The sequence below is a fragment of the Cupressus sempervirens genome, chromosome 3 (assembly GCF_028749045.1).
Source record: "Cupressus sempervirens isolate cs-2001-9-10 chromosome 3, ASM2874904v1, whole genome shotgun sequence".
In the NCBI taxonomy this organism is placed as follows: domain Eukaryota; kingdom Viridiplantae; phylum Streptophyta; class Pinopsida; order Cupressales; family Cupressaceae; genus Cupressus; species Cupressus sempervirens.
In genome coordinates, this window is record NC_143120.1 from 1,079,844,305 (window position 1) to 1,079,852,156 (window position 7,852).

A 7,852-nucleotide genomic window follows, 5' to 3' on the forward strand; every position below is an offset into this window, starting at 1 on the left:
CTTATAAAATGGAACCTAGGTTGTATGTGCTTTTTCCTTGAATGAAAAAAAAAAGAATTCTTTTCAAGATGAAAGGCACTCTAGCTATCACTATATAATGGATGATCTTCCTACTTCTAGCCCAATTCCTCTAGAAAACATTGTAACCAAATCATCTTCTTGCTACCTTTTGTAGTAGCTACATACTCAGCTTCAGTTGTTGAAAGTGCATTAACCTGATGCAATCTAGAAATCCAACTGAGTGTAGTACCTTCTATAGTGAAAACATACCCTGTAGTACTCTTCCTTGTGTCAATATCTCCTACCAGATTAGAGTCAAAAAATCCACTCAAAGAAGAACTAGATCCTATGAAACATAATTCCTTTGTAGTTGTACCTTTCAAATATCAAAAAATCCATTTGATAGCAGTCCAATGTTACCTAGATTGCTCATATACCTACTGACAACTCCCACTACATGAGAAATATATGGCCATGTGCACACCATTGCATACATCAGACTAATAATAGCTAATGAATATGGGATGTTAGACATTTTATCTACCTCTTCTTGTGCCTTTGGGAACATTTCCTTAGTCAATTTGAAATGACTAGCCAAAAGTGTACTGAGTGTTGTTGAATCCTACATATTAAATATTTTCAACACCTTCTTTCTATACTCACTTTGGGAAAATTCAAGGTTATCTTTTTCTTATCTCATGTAAGCCTCATACTAAGGTTTTTTTTAGTAGTACCCAAATCCTTCATAGAAAATAGTCTTGCTAATTTCTATTTAAGTTCATTTATTTGTTACATATTAGACCCAACAACAAGCATGTCATCAACATAGATTAATAGGATAATGTAACTCCCAATATCAAATCTCTTAAAATATACATAGTGATCAGAATGACATCTATGGTACCCTTGTTCAACCATGAAACTATCAAATTTTAAATACCATTATCAAGGTGCCTGCTTTAGGCCATACAAACTTTTCCTTAACTTGCACACCAAATTCTCCTTACCCTTGACCTCATATCCCTATGGTTGTTGCATGTAAATTTCTTCCTTCAAATCTCCATGGAGAAAAGTTGTCTTGACATCTAGTTGTTCAAGATGCACATCATCTACAGCCACAAGACTCAGTACAGATCTAATTTAAGTAATTTTTACAATAAGGGAAAATATTTCATCAAAATCTATACCCTTTTTCTATAAAAAAACCCTCAACCACAAGACTAGATTTATACCTTTTCTTTCCTATAGATTCAGAACATCCTTTCTTTGACTTCTCTCATGAGTTGTCATGTGAAGGTCCTTTTCCTTTTTCCCTTGTTCATCGTCTATTCTCTACATTTAATATGGAACTTGATGAGGTTAAAGTTTTACCTATGCTTTTTCATAGCATTTCCACACTTAGGAAAACACCAACAACTTCATCAAATTTCAAAGTACACAAATAAATTTGGAGTCAATTTTTGATGTAATTTGGTCAAAATTTTGACCTAGGTTGGTCAAAATTTCTACCAATTAGTTTCTCATTAATTTTCTTGTCAAAATTTTGACGAAATTGTAGCTTGGTCAAAATTTTGACCAATGGTTGGTTGAAATGGTTTTGTCATTGTCGATAAAATTTTCAACCAACTATTGTTCAAAATTTTTCAATAATTGGTTGAAATTTCCACCAATTGTTGGTAGAAATTAATCAATAATTAGTCTATATTTTGACCAAATCTTGGTAAAAAACTTCCAAGCATTGTTCAAAATTTCCATCAATTGTTGGTAGAAAACAATCAATAATTGGTCAAAATGTCCACCAATTGTTGGTAGAAAACAATAAATAATTGGTCAAAATTTCCACCAATGGTTGGTAGAAAACTTCCAAGCATTGGTCAAAATTTCTTCCAATTTTTGTTAGAAAACAATCAATAATTGATCGAAATGTCCACCAATTGTTGGCAGAAAACTATCAATAATTGGTTGAAATTTCCACCAATTGTTGGTAGAAAACTATCAAGAATTGGTCAAAATTTTTGCTATTTTTTGGTATAAACTATCAAAAATTGGTCAAAATTTCCACCAATTGTTTGTAGAAAATTCCATCCACTGACCAAGATGCCATGGTCATGACCAAAGGATTGGTTGATAAATTGACCATTCGTTGGTGGATAACCATGAGGAGATGGTCAAAATTTTGACCAAACTAATTTATTTTTTTTTTAAAATAGAGCGGGTGAATCCCCCAACAAATGCCTACCTACGAACTCTCTCTTAGATCATTTTCTTGGACTAGCACAATTTCAAAAGAAGTTTGGTAGTAGTTCCCATTCTAAAGCATGCTTGTTCAATGATTTTGAAGTTGATCTAATGGTGAGAACTTTTCTATCATTAGGTGCCTACTTGGAACTCTAGCAATTTGTTATGAACCTATTGTGGCTAATGGGAGATACCAAAATGAAATCTCCCAACAACCCTCCAATAGAATCAGTGCTAGTGTTTAAGAAAGACACATTTTCTAGATTTTGAATATTAGCATTAGCATCCTTTCTATTAGAGGGTCATGAAGCATCCCAATTTCTATGCAAGGGCTCCCCAAAGTCATCTATATAGAACTTCATTGGCACAATTTTCGAAATGGTTGTCATTGTGGTTTCCTAGAAAGAGATTTGAAGGGCAACCCATTCTGTAGTAGTTGTGTTGCTTATCATGAGTGACGAGGGGGCCATTTCCAAGAATGAGAAAAGTATGAATGTAGTATTAGATTCCAAATAAAATCAATGACATTAGATCTATAAGAGAAAAATGAAGCAAAAACCCATTTTCTATACATAGCTCCCTAAAGATGCTTTTTTTTGTCACTCCATTGACACAAATTTGGGAGAGTGGTTCAATAGTGTTTTTAGTTCTAGTGTGTCATTGTGGTGATTTGGAGAGTGATGCTAAGGGTAGAGCTTGCGTCTAGCACTTGGGATGTTTGTGCAAGTGAATAAGGGAGTTTCTATTATGCAAGCCTATTTGATAGAGTAGAACTATTGGCACCATCACAGACCATAGATGAATCATTAAGAGAAGAGTCTAAATCTAGAAACCATTGGGTGAGTCAAGTTTGATATTCTTAGGAAGGCCCTTCAAAGAACCAATGGTAACAAAGGAAATAAATAGTTTCTATCATTTGGAACACTCCGTGCAATTAACAACCAATAAATGGTTCACCAATGTGTAATTGGTGATGCATGAAGATTAATAACATTACTGTATTGATTGCACATATGTATTTGACTTTTACCTTCATATCAATTTTAAAGCATGTAATATCATACTTGACTAGCCATATTCAATAAGATCTAAAAATTAATTATAAATATCATACCTCACTAGCCCCAATTACCAATTTGGCAAAAATAATTCACTAGAATTTCAACAAAAAAAAGAACATGACTGTTTGAACAAATGTAGTTCTCATCCTTACAAAAAAAATAAAAATCCAATGGTTAATGCATATCATTGAGAAAATCAAGTTTGCAAACAATAGTCATTCTTTTTCCAACCATCATTGAGATCACTCAAACATTAAAAGTTGTAGGTGAACAAATAAAAGTAACTTAAGGATATTATTTTCCATATTAAAAGGGATGCATTGAGCTTTGAATTCCCTACTTGATACTGAACCAATGTATGTTGATTTCAATGTAGGATGACTCTTATCTCAAGGAATATCAACAAACAAAAAACCAAGAGTGAACTTCACCATGACCATTGCAAAAATATGTACAAATTTATGTAATAAGAAATGAATTCAACCCAAAACTTAGCACAAATAAGGACACAACAAATGCATTTTTCAGAGATAAATACAGATAATAACTACACTACTATAAACTCAAAAAGATTAAATCTGTTTGGCCATATCATATTTAAGAATAAAATGAAATGCCACATTGATGATTAAGTTAAAATTGGGTTGACATATCATATTCTCAAGCTCAAAATGAGTTCCCAATGATAAAACCTTAAAATCTCAACAATAAGTCAATTGATAAAGGCATCAAACTGCTATCTGAAAGGAAACCCTTAGAGAAAATGCTAGTCAACACTATATGGGGGGCAAAAAGATGATTAAGAAGGCAAGGAAGAAACTTAGTATTCACTTGAAAACTTTAGAATAAAAAAAATGTCACTTCTATAGTTGTTGTTGGTTTGGTAATTGTTGCTGATTTTGTTGATAATTCAAAGGCCTTTGAAATAACATAATGTGGAGTTTAGGACAATTAATGGCATAATATACCCATCCACAAGAATTTTGAACTCCAATAGCTCTCCACTTATTCTAAAATAAAATAAATGATAGCATTAACAAGAATACTTGGCACAATGCATTATATTAGAAAGAACACTAGAGAAACATTTTTTAAAAATAACTTCAATAAATATTGGTATGATTACCTCTGCAAGTAGCTGATTTTTTGGAAGCAACTTTACAATCTCTATAGGAAGAATTGTTGGAAATATGTCCAATCAATAAAATAAGGCAAGTAACATGGTTGTCATTTATGGAAACATATTTGTTTTGTAGATTAGTCATGTTCATTGGTGAAGGAAAATTGTCTAAGTATCATACAACATCACACCAACATGATAGATTTGATGATAGCAAAATATTCCCTTGGAATATTCTCTTGCATAGTTAACCAGAGGTGTATGACATCATACCGATGATGTTTGCCAGTGTACATGTCTATACAATTAATCAAGTCCAAGTTATGAAGGAATTTGTAATGCAATAATCATATAATGTAGAATAGAGCATATTAGCAAAATGTGTTAAATGACTTGATTTAATATTTTAAATTAACATTTTTTAATGAGTCAACTCAAATGATGTTATGTGAGTTGAAAAGGGAAGAATTTACCAATATTTTTGGTATAGGTAAAGAACTTCATTTGAAAAGTTAATGTAAAGCAAAGTGAATAAGTGATAAAGATATAATTAGTGTTTGTGAACTTGATATGATCTAGTGAAATGAGAGTAACAAGTGAATGCAATATTATGATATATGATGCAAAGCATTGTTGTGAGATATGATGTAGATTGATATGTGCATAGTTACTCTTGTATGAAGAATTGGCAATTAAAAGATTTGTGAAGCATAACAAGTATCTTAGAATTGTATGTATACTTAATTCCTAAATATCTTATTGTATAGTTGTATTTTAGGGCAATGGACTCTTCTTGCACACATTTGTATATGATCCACCAACTCCTAATAAGGTTGAAGCAATTCCTAATAGGGTTGAGGCTTCTAACAAGGCCTAGTCTCCTAACAAGGACTTGAGACACTATACATTCTTCATAGACTCCTAACAGGGTCATTATCCTTAACTAGATTCTTTATATAGTGAATCATCTAGTGGGTTTCATCCCCACCATGGTTTTCCCTTGGCTATGGTTTCCCTAGTTAACAAAATATGGTGTTATGATCTCTCTTTATGTATGGTTGTTTATACTATTCAGCATTATTGGTTTACTTTCTTATGCATGTGGTAAAGTAATTAATAATATCCAATTGTGGGCAAAAAGATTGAAACTACTAATTCATCCCCCCGATCTTAGTATTATCTATTTCTAACAAGAATCACATGTCTAGAGACATACAATATAAAGGCATAAGGAAAAGGATTTGTCTAGAATGATGTCCATCCAAAAGAAGAAGAAATTTAATTATAGAAAAATAGAAAAGGAAGCATGCCAATAAAGATTTAGTAACACAAAGAAGTTCCTTTGACATAAACATATGAAATATGGATATTAAAAAAATTAGGTGTCCTTGAATGTGTGAGCAGGCCAAACTGTAAGCACATCCATTCATATGAGAGTAAGAAAATCTCAAATATCGGTGTAAGTGTGTTCAAAGTAAGTATATACATGTGCATACAAACAAAAAAGGAGCACAAACAAGGCAATGCATTACTGTTCACCAATAAATCATTCTCGAACAAAGTTTAGTTTATAGGTCTCTTTAAGATGATGCAAATCGATGCAAATTTTAAAGTATAGGTAATATCTGTGTGCATTTATAGGTGTGTCCACACTTGTGAACTATTGTGAACCTATATATACATTAAAAAGTTCATCTACGTTAACTTGTATCTTGGTGACAACAATCTAGGTTATATATGCATTATAGATGTAAGATAAAAAGAAAGAGCTAGATACTTTGTCCTCTCTTCATACATAGACACAAAATAGTACAAAATATAACTTATAGGTTTGTCTAACATAGAGCTCTAGGCTCTAAAAATTCATCCAAGCCTGAAAAATTGTTTAGTGTAAACAAAACAAAGGGAGATATGAATATAAATACCTATAGTTAAAGAGCACAAGGTCTGCATAGAAACTTGTACTAGAAAGTATCATCAAAGTATTTTTTAGAATATCAGATATTAGGCATGTTGATGAAGTAGAGACCTACCAAATTTTGAGTCAAGGAAGGGATTTAGATCTTGAACATCAAATCCATCTTGCAGAACAAAGTAAAAAATAGAGTGATCTACAAGTGCATTTGCATAATTAAGAGAAAAATCTATATGGATTTTAACTTGATTTCTCCAAATTCTAATCATACTAATCTAGCAATGAATTTGGATAATTGAACAAAAGAGTGATAGGTCTTCGAATCCCTCTAATGCAGTTGTGCTACATTGAAGAAATAATAAACATCCCAAGATCCATGTAGAAAATAAACCTAAAAAATATTCTTTTGCAAAATCAAATTAGAAACACCAATAATTTGTACTTGAATAGAAATAAATTGTATTTTTGGAAGAATTGAAAAATAAAAAAGAAATTAAAATCCTCATGGGTGTATTGATTAAAAAGGGTCAAGTAGCAACAAGGAAAGAAACCTATAAAGAGAAATTAGTATGTAGTACTTCACTAAGATGGTTGTTGAACTCAACCTATGGACATGAGTTTTAAGACCACTTCAACATGTAGAATTGAATACTCAATATTCTCAATGAAACACCAAATTTTCAACTCTCTCTTGAATAGGCATACTCATATGCTAAACAATGTACAGGGATAGTGTGATGAAATGACACAACACCAAGGTTCCTTCTTTTTGTGGACTTTTACTTAGTTATAATGATGTGATATGTTCATATCACAAAGGTACTTATTTTTTTCATTCAATGGAAATCAATAACTTCAACTACTTTTAACAAAACAAAGTGAAATTAAGAAGGGGTTTAGAAAGCTATTATATTCCTAGAATGCAAGAAATTGTAAAATTCTTTGTGAGTCTACAAGACATGATAATATACCTCTCAAAGCATGAGAAGCCCCTGCACAAAGTTGAGAAAAGATGTGATAAGATCATTCCCCTTGAGCCTTTTGCACAATTCTTGACTACACATGAGTTCATGATATTAGTTTCTAGTTAGCATGGTGTGAATTAAATATTGGAACAAAATAGGAGTGCACTTCTCACCTTTTCTAGCATATCTTCCATGATAGAGTAATAGTGAAAAAGACATTTGACATTTGTAAACATATTCTCTTTTACTTATTTCTTTAACATTCCAACTAATAACTAATGTAAAATAAATCAAATCATATTCAAATTAATAAAGAGAGAAAGCCTTACATGGTTGAATATTTGCACCGAAAATCTTTCCAAAACTATTGAAGTGAACATTAATCAACTTTTCCTGTATACGATTTTAGACAATACCTTTCAATTTTTACATTATTGCTAACAAGCCCAACAACATTGCTAAGCAACAATCTGAGTATGCTAAAAAGAGTTTCATTACACTAGGATAATAAATGTTTGCATATACCCTTTTTAAAGGTAAAGAATCTAGTAAA

At 31.6% G+C, this 7,852-nt stretch overlaps 1 pseudogene; it reads right to left on the reverse strand.

The window, feature by feature from the left end:
* Positions 1–4,162: 4,162 nt before the first annotated feature.
* Positions 4,163–6,431, reverse strand: LOC149570509 (cyclin-dependent kinases regulatory subunit 1 pseudogene; annotated as a pseudogene).
* Between the last annotated feature and the right edge of the window lie 1,421 nt (positions 6,432–7,852).